Source organism: Talpa occidentalis, unplaced genomic scaffold (assembly GCF_014898055.3).
Source record: "Talpa occidentalis isolate TD23 unplaced genomic scaffold, MPIMG_talOcc4v2.1 talOcc4.11, whole genome shotgun sequence".
NCBI classification, from domain to species: Eukaryota; Metazoa; Chordata; class Mammalia; order Eulipotyphla; family Talpidae; genus Talpa; species Talpa occidentalis.
The window spans coordinates 71,937,460-71,952,554 of record NW_023601104.1 but is presented as its reverse complement, the minus strand read 5'-3'; the positions used below and the strand labels follow the sequence as shown (position 1 = coordinate 71,952,554).

Here is a 15,095-nt window from a genome sequence, read left to right as displayed (position 1 = left end):
TACAGGAAATGTAGCTTCCCACCAATCAGCTGGTCCCTGCTGGGTGAGGACCCCAAGGTCCCACAGGTGAGGGCTACACCGCTGAGGACATGCCAATATCTCTGGCAATTAAACACAGGGGATACCAACTGCAGGAAGGCAAATACTGAAGATGCAGGAACAAAGCCAGATCATTCACTGGCACAACAATACTCCGTTTATGCGGCCCCTCCCCCAACCTAGGCCCTTAATAGCCTGAGGTGTTAACCCTTTGGTTTTCCTAACAGAGGAGGAAGCAGAGGGGAGGAGCAGGAATTACTACAGCCATTTTCAGATCAGGAAATCAAGGCACAAGGGGCTCCCAAGATATCAGACTAGAATAGTCTCAACGAGCATTTTATTAAGGCGTACAAGACATTGTACTAAATACATTCTCCACAGTGTGAGACAAAGCACTCTAGGAAGGGCCACACAGCCAGCCAGGTAAGCAGTAAAGCCAGGGTTTGGGGAATCCATGCTTTCTCTGCTCTTCAGCATTTCCCAACACCAACCTATAGGGTCAGAGAGATGGAGCCAGAGATGGAATGGAACTGCACCATTGCTCAGCTCTGCCATGGGAATGCCCTCAGGCACTTACTGTCTTTTTATAGGTAACCCTGCTCTGCTCACAACAAGCTCACATAGTGAAAGAGGCCAAAATGGAGTCACCTGGGGATTCACAACTAGCCCATAGATGGCTCCAGAAAAGGCTATGTGACAGCAAAAGATGACCTGAGGACCAGCACATACTGCCCTTCTCCTTTGGTACCCAACAGCAGGGAGTACTGATCCACCTAGCAGCTCAGTGAGTGCCAAGTATCCTAAACTATCTTCTTAACTCAATTACAGTCTCCTGAAGATAAGGACTAGATCTTCCTGGGGGTTTTGTGTCCTTTTTTCTTCCCACTCAGATCCCTACTACTGGTTTTAGAAGCTGGGGAAACACATCCAGAGGATTGCTGAAGCACACAGATGGATGGTATTTTCTGGGAATTTACAAGAGAAAAGACATTCCAAGTGGAGGCTGAGAAAAAGATGTGGGAATGGAGAGCCAACCTGTTGGTTTCATCTTTGCTGCCCGGTCAGACCCAGGCCAACTGAAAGATGCAGAATCAGGGATGAGATGACCTCCTGTCTAAAAACAGGTCACTCAAATTCACTCATACTTATTGGTAGTATAAGAAGTCATAGGCGGGCCTCCCTGGTGGCACAAGGGGTTCAAACGCAAACTATGAAGCTCTCTGCAGCCACTGCAGCACGAGTTCGATTCCTGGCCAGGGAGATACCCACATGGCACAGCAGACCTTTCCTGACTCGCTCGCTGCTCCCCTCAGCAGTGTTCTTCAGTCAATCTGCCTGTTCTGTTCCCCACTCTGTCTCTAGTGAATCCTCTCACCCCCTTGTATCTCTGGCCTGTACCCCAGTTCTTGTATGTATAAATAAATAAATCTTTAAAAAAGAAGAAAAAGTAGTCATATGCCATGTGCTGGGGACATAGCAATGAATGAGACAAATCCTTGCTATCAGGTAGCTTACATTCAGTGGGGAAGAAAGACATACTAGGTAGACAAATAGCAATGTTTCTAGATAAGTAATAAGTGTTATGAAGCAGGGAGGGAAATACGACTAGGGGATGGGGGCTTTGTTAGGAAGGCCTGGATAGGCTCTGAGGATGTGACTTTCTAGCAGAGGCCTGTATGATAGCAAGTAGCCAGACACCCAGTACTCTGTGGGAAGAGACTTCCAACAATCTTTTCCTTTACCTTATCTCAGACACCCCCACACACATTTGATATGCCCCAGGCCTCATAATTACCATTAAGTGCAGACTTCCAAAATAGCTTGCTTTTAGGCATTCCACTCTTTGCAATGACTAAAAAGGAATCCAGTTTAAAAATTGCAAACTATGCAAGGAAAGAATTCATCACAAGGGAATCAAAAGATAAAACAAATTTGCATTCAAAGAGCTAGAAATAAAAGAAAAATCTGACATTGAAAAAGTGCTAAATGAAATAAAATGTGTGCTATTTAAATTTAAACACAATAGTTAGGTTAAACAAAAAACTGAACACAATTAAAGAGAGAATGAGTGAAATGAAAAACAAACTAAGGAAGTCATACTGAATTCAATACAAAAAGATAGAAAATATGAACATTAAGAAACAGGTGCACAGAGTAGGAAAAATTAAAAATGAAGGAGAGGCAATTTTCAAAGGTTATATATATAAATTTCCAGAACTAAAGACAAACATTAGTCCTCAGATTGATGGCACACACCAAGTTAAATTTCAAAGAGACTCACAATTAGATACTCATAGCATACACACAAAACACCGAAGACAAAAAAAGAATTTTTCTCAAAGAACTATAAGAAATAGCAAGAACAACAATATTCCAATGAATGAGGTAACTTATGTGAAACGGACAACTTCTTAAATTATACAAATCAATGATTGACGTGGGAAGAAACAGAATTCTAATGCAAACCTGTCAGCAAGTGAAGAGACTGACATAATATTGGTAATTTTAAAGCTCCCAATAAAGAAAGATGCAGGACTAGATGCTTTCACTGGTGAATTATACCTAACAGTTAAAGAAAAATTAGTACCAGTTCTTCACAAACTCTTCCAAAAAATACAGAAGAGGGAATATTTCCCAACAAATTCTGTAAGGCCACATTACCATGGTATCAAGATCAGAGAAGGCACCACAATGAAAGAAAATATAGACCAATATTCCTAATATAGTCAGAAAAATACTAACAAATTAAATCCACAACATATAAAAGAGTATACACTATGACCATGTGGATGACCATGTGGATTTATACCAGAAATACAAGATTGGGTTAACACCCCAAAATCAGCAAATACTATTAAAGATGCTAATAGAATAAAATTTAAAACCAACTAATCACCTCAACAGATATTGGAAGGAAAAAAAAAAAAAAAAAACATTTGACAAAGTCTAACACACTTCCATGATAAAAACTAATAAACTAGGAATAGAAGAGAACATCCCTAACCTCTAACCTTATAAAGAATGTTTTAAAAACCACATAAGTACTTCATATTTAATAAAGAGGACAAGGATGCCAGTTAAAGCCACTTCTATTCAACACTGTTTTGGGACCTCCCTGTTGGCGGAAGGGGTTAAGCACAGCACTGTGAAGCTATCCACAGTCTCTGCAGCATGAGTTCGATCCCCAGCCAGCCAGGGAAGTGACCCACTTGGCACAGCAGACCGATACTGTCTGGCCCGCTACTCCTCTCAGCAGTGTATTTCAGTCAGTCTGCCTGTTTTGTTCCCTACTCTGTCTCTGGTGAATCCTCTTATCCCCGCATCTCTGGCTTATACCCAGTTCTTGCAAGTAGGCAAGAAAAGAAATAAAAGACATCCAGATTGAAAAGGAAGTAAAACTCAATTCACAGATGATATATATATATATAGAAAATCTTAAGGAATTAATTAATCTTAAGGAATTATCAATCTTAAGGAATTAATTATAATTATCAAGCAAAACTGGCCTAATACAAGGCCAGTACACAAAGTCAATGATATTCCTATACAATAGCAGTGAAAATAAAATTGAGAAACAAAACAATTCTATTTATAAAAGCAGAAAAATGCATAAAATAATTCAGGGTATATTTAGCAAAAGAAGTGTAAAACTTGGATGCTGGAAACCACAAAATGCTGCTGAAGAAATTAAAGAAGACATGCAAAAATGTAAAATATTCATGTTCATAAATCAGAACATTTAACACAGTGATACATGTCAATACTTGCCAAATTAATCTACAGATTCAACTCAATCTTTTCCAAATTCCCAGGTGATATTTTTACAGAAATTAACAAGCTAATCCTAAAATTCATATGAAAAAGCAAGGAACCAGAATAACTAAGAGAATCTTGAAAAACAACCAATTTGGAAGACTCGCAGCTCTTGACTTCAAAAAAATAGTCATTAATATAGTACTGCACAGACATAAAGATAGACAAAGATTAATGGAACAGAATTGAGAGTACAGAAATAAAAAAATGCATTTATAGTCAATTGATTTTTAGCAAGGATACCAAGACAATAGGGAAAGAATAGTCTTTTCAACAAATGGTGGTAGGACAATTGGATATTCATATACAAAAAAATTAATTAGGACATCTAATTCACAGTATATGCAAAAATTAAGTGAAAAATAAATTATAAACACTATAAGAGCCATAATTATAAAACACTTATAAGAAAACATAGGACTAAATCTTTGTGAACTTGAATGAGCAATTGTTTCTTAGATACACCACCAGAAACACAAGCAACAAAGTCAGAAAAAAAAATTGAACTCCATAAGATTAAAACTTCTGTATTTCAAAGGCCACTATCAAAAAAATAAAAAACAAAAAAAAAGTCATAGGATAGGAAAAATATTTTTAAGTCATGTATCTGACAATGAACTTTCATCTAGAATGTATTAAGAATCCATACAACTCAACAATTTAAAAACAGCCATTTTAAAAATGGGCAAAGATTTGAATAGACATTTTCCAAAGATACACAATGGCCAATAAATACGTGAAAAGATGCTTAACATCATTAATATTAGCAAAATGCAAATCAAAACTATAATTGATACCACTTCATACCCACTAGGGTAGCTAAGACCCAAACAATATTCAGTAACAAGTGCTGGTGAGGATGTAGAGAAATTAGAAACCTGCACATTACTGCTAAGAATGTAAAATAGTGAGGCCTATTTGGAAAACAATTGCCATATGGCTTAGCAATTCTACTCCTTGGTATATACCTATGAGAACTGAAAATATATGTCCACACAAAAAGTTGTACATAATAACAATTCACAGCAACATTATTCATAATAGCTAAAAAGTAGAAAGAGCTTACTCAAATGCCCATAGACTGCAAAATGTAGTATAACCATAAAATAAAATATTTGGCAACAAAAAAAAGAATGAAGAACTGATAACACGATGCAACTTGAAAATACTATGCTAAGTGAAAGAAGCTAGTCACCACAGACTACATATTCATGAATTTATTTATGTGAAATACCCAGAATAGGCAAAGTCGTAGCAATAGAAAGTAGATTAGTGGTTGCCTGGGGATGGGGAAAATGGGAAATGATTAATACTGAGTACAGGGTTTCTATGGGGGTGATAAAAAGTTGAGATTAGATAGTGATAATGGTTGCACTGCCCAATAAATATACTAAAAACCATTGACCGATACCCTCTACATGAGTGAATTTTAAGAAATATGGAATATAGCTCAATAACATTATAAATCAATCATTCAAGTCTTAAATGTAGTAAATCAGCAGGAAAAGTATAAGACTTCAATAACTAATACTAGAAAATTTGGCTATTCCTCTGAAAAAAAAAAAAAAAAAAAAACTTAGTTCCATCTTACAAGGTTGAGTGGTTCTCAACCTTGGCTGAACATGAAAGTCACCTGAGGCATTTCATAACTATGCATGGACTCCACCCCAAGATATTTTTATTTTATTGATCTGCTCTGAGGTGAGGCTCAGACAACAGTACTTTTTAAAAAGCTCCTCATGAGATTAAAGCTCCTACACACTTTAATGTGTGGCCAGGGTTGACAGCCAGTGTCATGGGGAAAAAATTCCAGGTAAATTTAAAATATAAGTATGGGGAGCAAAATATCAAAAGAAAATATATTAAACTAAATTTAGAAAATCAGAGCAAGAAAGGATTTCTTGATCAAGACTCCAAGTGCAAACAACTGTGGTAAATCTGACATCAAAATTTTAACTTCCCTATGGAAAATGGCATTATTCATCAAGACAATTTAAAGATATATGCAATCTCTATAACCTTCAAAAGATTAGTTATTTGGGCCTCTCTGGTGGCCTATGGGTTAAGCATCAGCACTATCACCATCTCAGCCTCATCATCACCTCAGCCTCTGTTCCATCGCCAGCCAGGAAGTTAACCCCCATATGGCACAGCAGATCTCTCCTGTCTCACCCGCTGCTCCCCTCAGCAGTGTATTTCAATAAAAATCCGCCTGTTCTGTTCCCCACTCTGTCTCTGGTGAGCCCTCTCACCCCCCACATCTCTGGCCCACACTCCAGTTCTTCTATGCAAAAACAAAAAACAAACCAAAAAAACCCATGTATCAATACTTCTCCTAATTCCTACAAATCAACAAGAAAAAGACAATGGCATTTAAAACTCTGAAATGTATACAAGAACCTCTAATATATTGCAGCATGGGGTAGCAGGGGACAGCTCTTTTCACTGTATCCCTGTTCCTTTTTGGAGTTTGAATCATGGGGATGTATTTGGCTAATGTGCTTTTCATAAGGTGAATGACAAAGACCTACAACATCATAAATATGATTGGCCAATAAACACAAAAACTACTTGTCACTATCTGTAATCGAAGTGCAAATTTTAAGATTGTTTAAAATAATTCAAAAATACTATTTCATATCTTCCAAATTAAAAAAAAAAAAACACAATCTAAATGTTAGTGAAATAGGGGCTTTCCTATATCTGGTAGGACTATAAATTGGTTACAAATCACTTGGTGGCATTATTTGGTAGTATCTGGGAAAGCACAATTTATAACCTAGTAATCCCAGTGCTGACATACATAGTGGAGAAGATTGGGACATGGATGTTCAAAACTGTACTATTTATAGTGGTGAGAAAGTGGAAACAACCTACATATTCATTAATAAGGGAACACTATAGATTCCCTTAGTACAAAAGATACCATGTTTATGGGCCTCCTCAGTGGCGCAGTGGTTGAGAGCTGGGTTGCGAAGCTGCCCCGCAGCCTCTGCAGCACCGGTTCAATCCCCAGCCACCAGGCGAGGGTCTCACGTGGCGCACAGACCTCTCCTGCCGCCCGCTGCTCCCCTCAGCAGTGTATCCTCAGTCTGCCTGTTCTGCTCTCCGCTCTGGCTCTGGTGAATTCTCTCACCCTCCCGCACTTCTGACTGTACCCAGTGCTTGTATAAATAAATATTTTTTTAAAAAAAAATACCATGTTTAATTTAAAACATTAAAGTCTATTAACATGGACAAAAATAGACAGCAATGTTGGATTAAAATATGCAACTTCAAGAACATTCAACTCAGTACTATATATGTTGATACTACAAGTTACTTATAGAGTACAGTAAAATGCCTAAAATTATGCACAGAAATGATAAACACCACATTCAGAGTATTCGCACTTCTTGGGAGGAAAAGTGGAGCAGGTGTCAGAGAGAAAAACAAGGAGGCTTCCATTGCATCTGAAACATTCCAGCTCTGTATGACATGAGATAAGTAAATATGATAAAGTTACCATTTGCCAGATCTGGATGGTGGGAACATGGAGGAAAGGATTCCTAGGTAGAGGTGGCCCAGTCACCCTGGAAATCAACTGGAACAACCAGGACCAAGACTGCACAGCACAGCATTTTCAGCAGCATCCAGAGCCAAAACAAAAGAACAAAGCTCCTGATGGAAAGAGGCCTGGAAATCCATCTCCTCCCTGCCATTTTCTGGCCTCAGAAAGTGCTGGGTGGCACCCAGGTCAGGAGTTTGCAATGGAAATGTATGGAAAACATTCTTGTTTCCACCAAGACAAGTGCCCTTTGGGATAACTGGCAACCTCCTTGGGTGGAGCTGAATTAAGTTTGGACCCATCCTGGCTCTACTATAATACAGTAATACCTTAACTAGCTGCACTCCTGCTGAGAGATGTACAAAAAGTCTTATTTTCAAGAGAATACAATTTGCTTCAGGAACATTCTTGGGTAGAGTGAAGAGCATAAACTCAGAGTCATTCAAAAGGTCAACAACTGGGGCTCCCCTGGTGGCGCAGCGGTTGAGCTCTGGTTCAATCCCCAGCCTCTGGCAAGGGTCCCACATTGCGCGACAGACCTCTCCTGCCGCGCCCCCTCAGCAGTGTATTTAGTCAGTCTGCCTATTCTGTTCCCCGCTCTGGCTCTGGTGAGTTCTCTCACCCTCCCACGCTTCTGACTGTGCCCAGTGCTTGCATAAATAAAAAAAAAGAAAAAAGAAAAAAAAAAAAGGTCAACAACTCATCCCTGACAAATCTTTGGAGACTCAGCTTCATCTGTGGTTGTGGGTAACACCACTTATTTTGCCTTTTTGAGAGGATCAGTGATATTATTACCTGAGTATCAACATGTTTTACAATTTTAGCCAATCTGATTGGGAACCTTAAAAATATGTTACACACTTCCTTCCCTGGCTTCCTAAACAGTCTCAAGGGAACATAATTTAACCTTTTGATGATGACTCAGGGTCACAATTACCAGTAAAGCACCAATTATGAAAATGATGATCCCCCAAGGGCCCAGGTGTGCTAAGTCATCCCCCCTGAACAAATGACCCCAGCTCTCACACTAGTACTGACTTTTCACAGTGCTTTAAACTCCGTCTGTCTGTCAGCTCTCAGCAATACATTCTTCCTCGCTATGCTAGTCTCTTTACCCTCTTCACTGTTTCTTATCAGTTGTGGGCTTGGAAATAAAATGACATAGCTGTGTTTAAAATTTAAACAGGGTATGAAGCAGTTGGCATGAAGAAAATGTAGGAATTTCAGTCATGGCTGATTTGAAGACTTGTTGGCTATACACAAATAAGCCAGGCTGCTGGGTGGCAAGTTCTTAATGGGATAGGAAAGATGGGCTGGGATGGGCTCTATACAAGACTTTCGATCACCCTATTGTCCACTTTGGGTCCAACTTGCATGGAAGCAAACTGTGCAGCAGGCTTGGAAGATTTGCTCCTGATGATGCTGGGACCAGGTGCCTCTGCTAGGTCAGCTGACCACAGGTTAAACTCTAGAATTTTATGCCCTGGACACTTTCAGAAAGGAATAAACATTTATGAAGAGTTCAAATGTATTTAATTCCTAAGGTTTCACAACACGGTTGGGTTTTACATAATCAACAAATATTTACTGGAATCCTACCTTATAGCCGGCACTGATAAAGTAGCATTGTACAGGGTAGAAGCTGCACAGACACTGGTCCCCTTTCTATCTACCGCTCAAGAACCTCTCATGTATAAACACACATAGTTTTGCAGCCTGAGAGGGTAAAGGGTATATGAGTTGTTAAGGAGCTTTCAGTACCCGTAGACCCTCTCTCTCCTCTTGTGACCCAGTTAGCACAGTAAAATAGACTCCACTCCTCTTGTATCCCTTCCTTCCACTCTCCACCAGCCTTCAACCACAATCAGAGCAACAGTCTAGGATCCTCAAACTGTGTTTACCCAAAGATAGCTTGCACATGAACCACTGCACCCACTGGAACCTTGTTCAGGTCCTGTGTTCAGCCCAGAGTCTCCTCAGCATGGAACATAGTTTAAGAATACTTGCAAACTCACTCCTTGAACTTAAATCAGGATTCCCTCTTCAAAGGCCAGCAAGGGACCTGCACAAAGGTCCACTCTTCCTTTGCTGATATTCCCAGATGTCAACAGCCCAGCCAGGGCAGGGTTTGATCCCCACAATGAGCTCCTTCCCCAAACCCCATGTGACAAAAGCTGGAGATAAGACCACCAAGCCTAGATTACTCTCAGGATGGGACCCCAGCACAAGCTCACCACACCCTTTAGTACTCTTCTCCATGCTTTGTGGGAACAAAGCTGAGTCAAGCAGTTATGAAGCACTGCCTTCATAGAGCTTCTAATCAAAACAAGCAGAAGAGACCCATTTAACAAGGCCAGACAGCTAACACCCAGAGGGACTACCAGCGTCTCTAGATACGTCTCCTTCTGATCACAGGTTGGTCAGCTCTGCCCAATTATCTTTCTCCTCTGACTTGAGGTCACCCAACATCACCCAAATGCCCTAGGCTGCCCAGGGCCCTCTGCAACTTCCTCTGAGGCCAGATTATATGTAGCTTTAACCAATCTCCAGGCACCAACTAGCAGGTCTGTAAAGTTCACCACAGGGCTTGCCTGGATATTCTGCTGTGCAGCGGGGGCCCTCATGGGAGTGGTCAGGCAGATGACCACTTCCCCTGGGCCTCCCTTCCTCCTCCACAGCCCAGCCCTGCTTCCGGTGTCTGGGCAGGGCCCCCAGGAAACAGCTCACCACAGCTTTGACAGCAGGCTTTAAGATCAGGCCCCTCCCTTTGAGGGCTGCAGTTCTAGCAGAGGGGAAGAGACTCCTCAGATTAGCTGGGTGGAAGCAGGGCAGAGCTGAGCAGCTGGGTGCGGCCAGACTTTTAACTCTAATGGTGTCTGTACAGATTCGGTTACTCCAAACCTCTGGTCCTTGTGGAGTCCTTTTGGATTTTTTTCTGGGGCTGCCTCAGAGTCTCCATCAGAATGTTCTTGTCTCCTCCACAGGTTCTCCCAGAGCTGCTCCACCTACATCTGCCCAGCAGCCCCTGCCTCCTCTCTTATGTTCTCACCCCTTTCTGTTCCCCTCTGAACACAGCTTATCTACTTGACATTGGGGGGAGGGGCAGATAGCCTTCCCACTAAAAGGCAGAATGGAGAGGCCAGAGACACACTGTGATTCACCAGGGCTGGTTGAGAGCAGGAGTTGTTCCAGGGCAAGCGAAGCTCAAGGCTTGACCCCCTGCTCCCCCATCACTGGGGGAAACTGCACACACCTGTAGTCCCCCATCCTCTAGGGTAAGGGAGAAAACTCTCACCAAGCAGAAAGTCTGCACTACTAGGGTTTCTATTTTCACCTCACTCTAATTCCCCACTCCTACTAACACTTGAAATGGAAAACTTTTCATTAGAGTCCTTTGCAATGGCATTAAATTTTTTGGGCTACCCCTGCAGAATCTGGTTAGAAGAGTAGCAAGAGTCTGCCATCTACTGAACACCTCTACAGGCTTTGCTAAGACTTAATACATGTTATCTCCTAGTTTATTCTCACGCTATTGTAATGGTAGGCAGGATGACTAACTCCATTTTACAGGTGAGAAACCCAGCCGCAAAGCCTCCACAGGTGCATCTGATCCCAGTCCCTGCTACTTCAGAGCCACAGGGCGTTGTCTGAACTGGGTTTCAAGAGAGGAAAATCAGAGATGAAGGGAAATACCTTCTACAGGCATGACCTCAAACATCCCTTCCTCGGGGAAGCTTCCTGAGCCCAGCCATCTCACCCCTTCCATGACAATTCCTGTCTTTTCCTGCGTCACAGTTTTCTGTTCATCATTAATGCACCTTCTATTTCAATTATCTGTCTCGTTTACTGTCAGTGGTATAGTGGTATAGTATATTGTTGTAAATGTTTGTATATCGTTTGTTGTATAATGAAAGTTGATTCTTGTGCCCCCTGCATTTAGCATTCATATGTTGTAAGGGCCAGACAAATAACTGTGGACTGAATAAATGCTTTAAAATGAAACAAAGAGGCATGAGTCTAGGAAGAAAGAGAGGATGATCTGTCATTCAGTGAAGAAAGGGGAGATGGGAAAAGATGGAGAATCTGGCCAGGGACAAGTTGGGAGCCCCAAATGAGGAGATGAGGGTCTGCCAGTTTCTCCATGCAGTCCAGTAAAATCTTCCTGCTGGCAGTAGTGATTTGCAGCTACCAGGGTCTCAGCCAGAGGGCTTCTGCTGGGGAGTGTGGGCTTGCAGCCCTGGAACAAAGAACTATGGACATGCAGCTGGCCAGAGAGGCAGGACAGAACAGCAGCCTGAGCCAGAGGGACAGCCTGCAGTGGGGGATGGAGGGCAGATGAGGCACTGAAGACAGCTCACAGTGCAGCTGCAAAGGCCAACACTCTCCCAATGCTGAGTCCCCTCAGCCCCCAACACAACAGAGAATGGCTAGATGGCTTCACAATTAACCCTCCAAGGTCAGTCAGTGCCCAGGCTGGGCTTGTGACAACCCCAGGCTTGGAGCCAGAACCTTCACAGACTTGGGGTGGGGGGGGGAGCGGTAGTAAAGGGTTATGCATGTGAAAAAACAGGCCATACAACTGAAACACAGTCCCCTCTCTCCTCTAGCCCTAGTCATCCCTCAGGCCGTGGCCTTTGGCCTCCTCCCATGTAAACACAGTGACCCTGGGATAGCTGCGGATTTGGTAAGGCAAATGTTTACTCTGGAGCTAAGATATTACAGGAGTGTAAACTTCTACCAATGGCTCCTGATATCTACCACCTCCTTGTTGCATACATGGGACAGACCCAATAAATTGTAAAGCTCTTGGGATCCCTCTTAGTCATGGTAAGCCCTTAATTTTATGCAGGAATTTATAGAGAACTTTCTACCTATGTGTCTTCATTTGATCCTTACCACAGCCTATGTCAGGAAGGGCAGGCAAGTACCCCACTGCACTTATATGGAATCTGAGCCAGAAAAGATATGTAACTTGCCCAGATCATGCCGAGAAAAGCATGATCAGATACATGACTAGACAGTGAGGAAATCAGAGTTCTGGTCCCTATCTGGCAAGTAGAGACCAGGCTCAAATCACATTAGAGCTCTAGGCCCTGCTGCCTTCAGGTGTAAATGGAGTAGACTAATCCCAAGTGCCTTCCAGCCCAAGCGACTCATCCATCTTTGATGAGGCACAGATGAGCCAGGACAAACTCAAGGCCAAAACCTGTGCTGCTGGACTCCCAAACCAGTGATCTTTCTACTCTGCCTGCCAGGTCGCTTCTGTTAAGAGGCAGTAGAAAAGCTCCCAGAGCAGCTCTTAAACCACTCCCTCTGCTGCTAAGACTTGATTCACCCATCCTGCCTCCTTGATCCATCCCCAGGGCAAGATACCTAAGGAGCCACGGGGTTGCCCAAACTTCCGGAAAGGAAGTGGGAGAGGGCGGCAGCTGGTGGGAATATGAACAGCACGTGTAGGAGATGAGGGAGACCCAGGATCACAAGGAAGGGCTGTATAACTAAATGCAGGGGCATGCTTCCTTTTCTTTTGATTCTTACTCCCTAACTTTCCTGCGGGGTACAGTGGGGTGAACTCACTTGGGATTCACTTCCAGTCTGCCAAAGGAGGGGCTGAAAAGGCATTGTCCTTCCAGAAGGTGAAGCAGGCTATGTGCTCAGAAGAGTCCTCTTGGGCTGTCATTACTCTCCCTGCTTATTATTTCTTGGGCAAGGCTGGTGTGCTTGGTTACATGCAGGGGCATGGCTGGGAAGGCTCTGGGAAGCCCAGTCCAGGGATCCGGGTAGGGGAATGTAAGTCTGGGTTGTTTCCTGAGGGGTCTCTTCAGCTGCCAACAACCCCAGCTAGCGACCTCCTCAAGGCTAAACGTCCAACAGCCGTCCCTAACACCGCCCCCCCTTTCAGGCCACACCTCCGCAGCCTCCCACTATTGCATTTCCTACTCAGTTCTTCCTTTTGTTTTCAAAAGCCACCCCGAAAAATAAAAGTAGCTACCTAAAAGCGTCCTGAAATTTTAAGTTTGCGTGTCCTATCCTGGCTCAGGATGAGAAAATTAACCAAATCGATTTCAGGAGCGGACATGGTCAAGATAGACTGTGGCAGTTCCCCAACTCCCCATTCCTGGCACCCACACTATTCCCTCCAGAACTCGAGCGGAGACTTCCAAGAGCCAGCACCGTGTGGCAGCTACCCGGAACGGCTGCTGGCGCCTCTGGAGCTCGCAGCACCAGCGGCTCGGGTCCTGCCCCAGGCGAGGCCACCCCGCCCCAGCCCACCGCGGGAGACAACGACCAGCCCGCGGGTGCCCGAGCGCGCAGGGGCGCGGGTGGGCGCAGCCTCGAGTTTCAAACTCCGTCTTTGGAGCCACCCGGCCCCTTCGCTCCTTTTGTTCCCAGGGTGGGAGCTAAAGGACAAAACAAGGTCTCCTTGCACAACCCTCCCGCGCTGCAGCTCTCGGCGGGGAGGGTCGCCCAGCGAGCAGCGACCGCAGCCCCGGGCCTTCCTCCAACACCCGGGGCGCTCGCCCTGGTGCTCGCCCGGCCCGGGGCTGGGGCGGTGCCCCGGGGGGACGCGAGCCTCGGAGCGGCTCCGGGCACGGCCCCTTGGCGGGCTGCACGAGGGAGGGCGCGGGCAGAAGCGAGGGGCACTCACCCAGCAGTTGCCACGCCGCCCGGGCGGCCAGGCACGGCGCGCGAGGCTGCCCAGGTGCCGCCGCGGCGCGGGCGCAAGTTTGAAAGTCGCTCTCGGAAGGGACCGAGCCCGCCGGCTGCTCCCGCCCCCCGCCAGCGCCCGAGGACGCGGCCAGCTGCGCGCGCGGCCCCGGGGACCCGGGGACCCCAGCCAGCGCCCGGCTTCCCAGCGCCGGGCAGGAAGTCGGGGCCGCGCCGAGCGGGAGCAGCGGCGGGAGGCCGGGCAGAGGGAGGGGCGAGGCAGGAATTTTTCCAGTGGGTGGAGACTCGGGCCCGCGGCAGGAATCCGGCGAGTGGCGGCTCCGCGGGGGCCGCCAGAAACTTCGGGGCGCTGCGAGCTGGAGCCGAGGGTAAAGGCTGCGCGCGGGCGCGGGGCTAATGATTAACGCTCTCGGGGGGCGCGCGCGGCCGGGGCGCAGGGGTCCCCGCGCAGCCTCGCGGCAGCCCGGGCGCCCTAAGACACAAACAAGCACGTGGTGGGGGCTTCCTCACCTGACATCAACCGAGGGGCTCCCGCCGACCCAGACTCAGACGTTCGTGGGGCTCGGATTTGAGAGCAGGGCACCTGGCTTTTCGGAGTCAGAAGGGCACGTCTTGAATGTCTCCCCGAAATCGGGCCAGGCGAGCCTGTCCTCAAGTAAACCCAAGCTCAGAGAAGAAGTCTGTTGCTTGAGGCAGCTTCACCAAGATGCTGTTAGGGGGGAAAGCAAGGTGCCAAAATCTGTGTCATAATAGAGGACCCCATTTCTGTAGGTGCCGACAACCTGGCTCCTGTTTGCATGTGAGCACACGGCATGGAAAGGTGCACGCCCGGAAAGTGGGGGCAGGGACACTGGGCACCGGCAGGCTGGATTTTGAGCCAGAGCGTAAATTTTAAAACTGTACTAATTCATCAGTAAAGGCCCTGGGGCTAAGGATACTGTCCCTGCGCAAAACAGAGAGAAATCCGGGTGGGACTCCTAAAGAGGTCTCACCGATTACACCTTATCACCACTTCTTTTTTTTTTGT

At 45.2% G+C, this 15,095-nt stretch overlaps 1 protein-coding gene across 1 annotated transcript in view; it reads right to left on the bottom strand.

Moving 5' to 3' along the window:
• The window catches only part of PLEKHG3 (pleckstrin homology and RhoGEF domain containing G3), a 40,917-nt gene extending 26,818 nt beyond the window's left edge, over positions 1 to 14,099 (bottom strand). The window contains 1 exon segment of the mRNA XM_037503502.2: positions 14,049 to 14,099. The gene's annotated coding sequence lies outside the window, so the exon portion shown is untranslated.
• Positions 14,100 to 15,095: the final 996 nt, after the last annotated feature.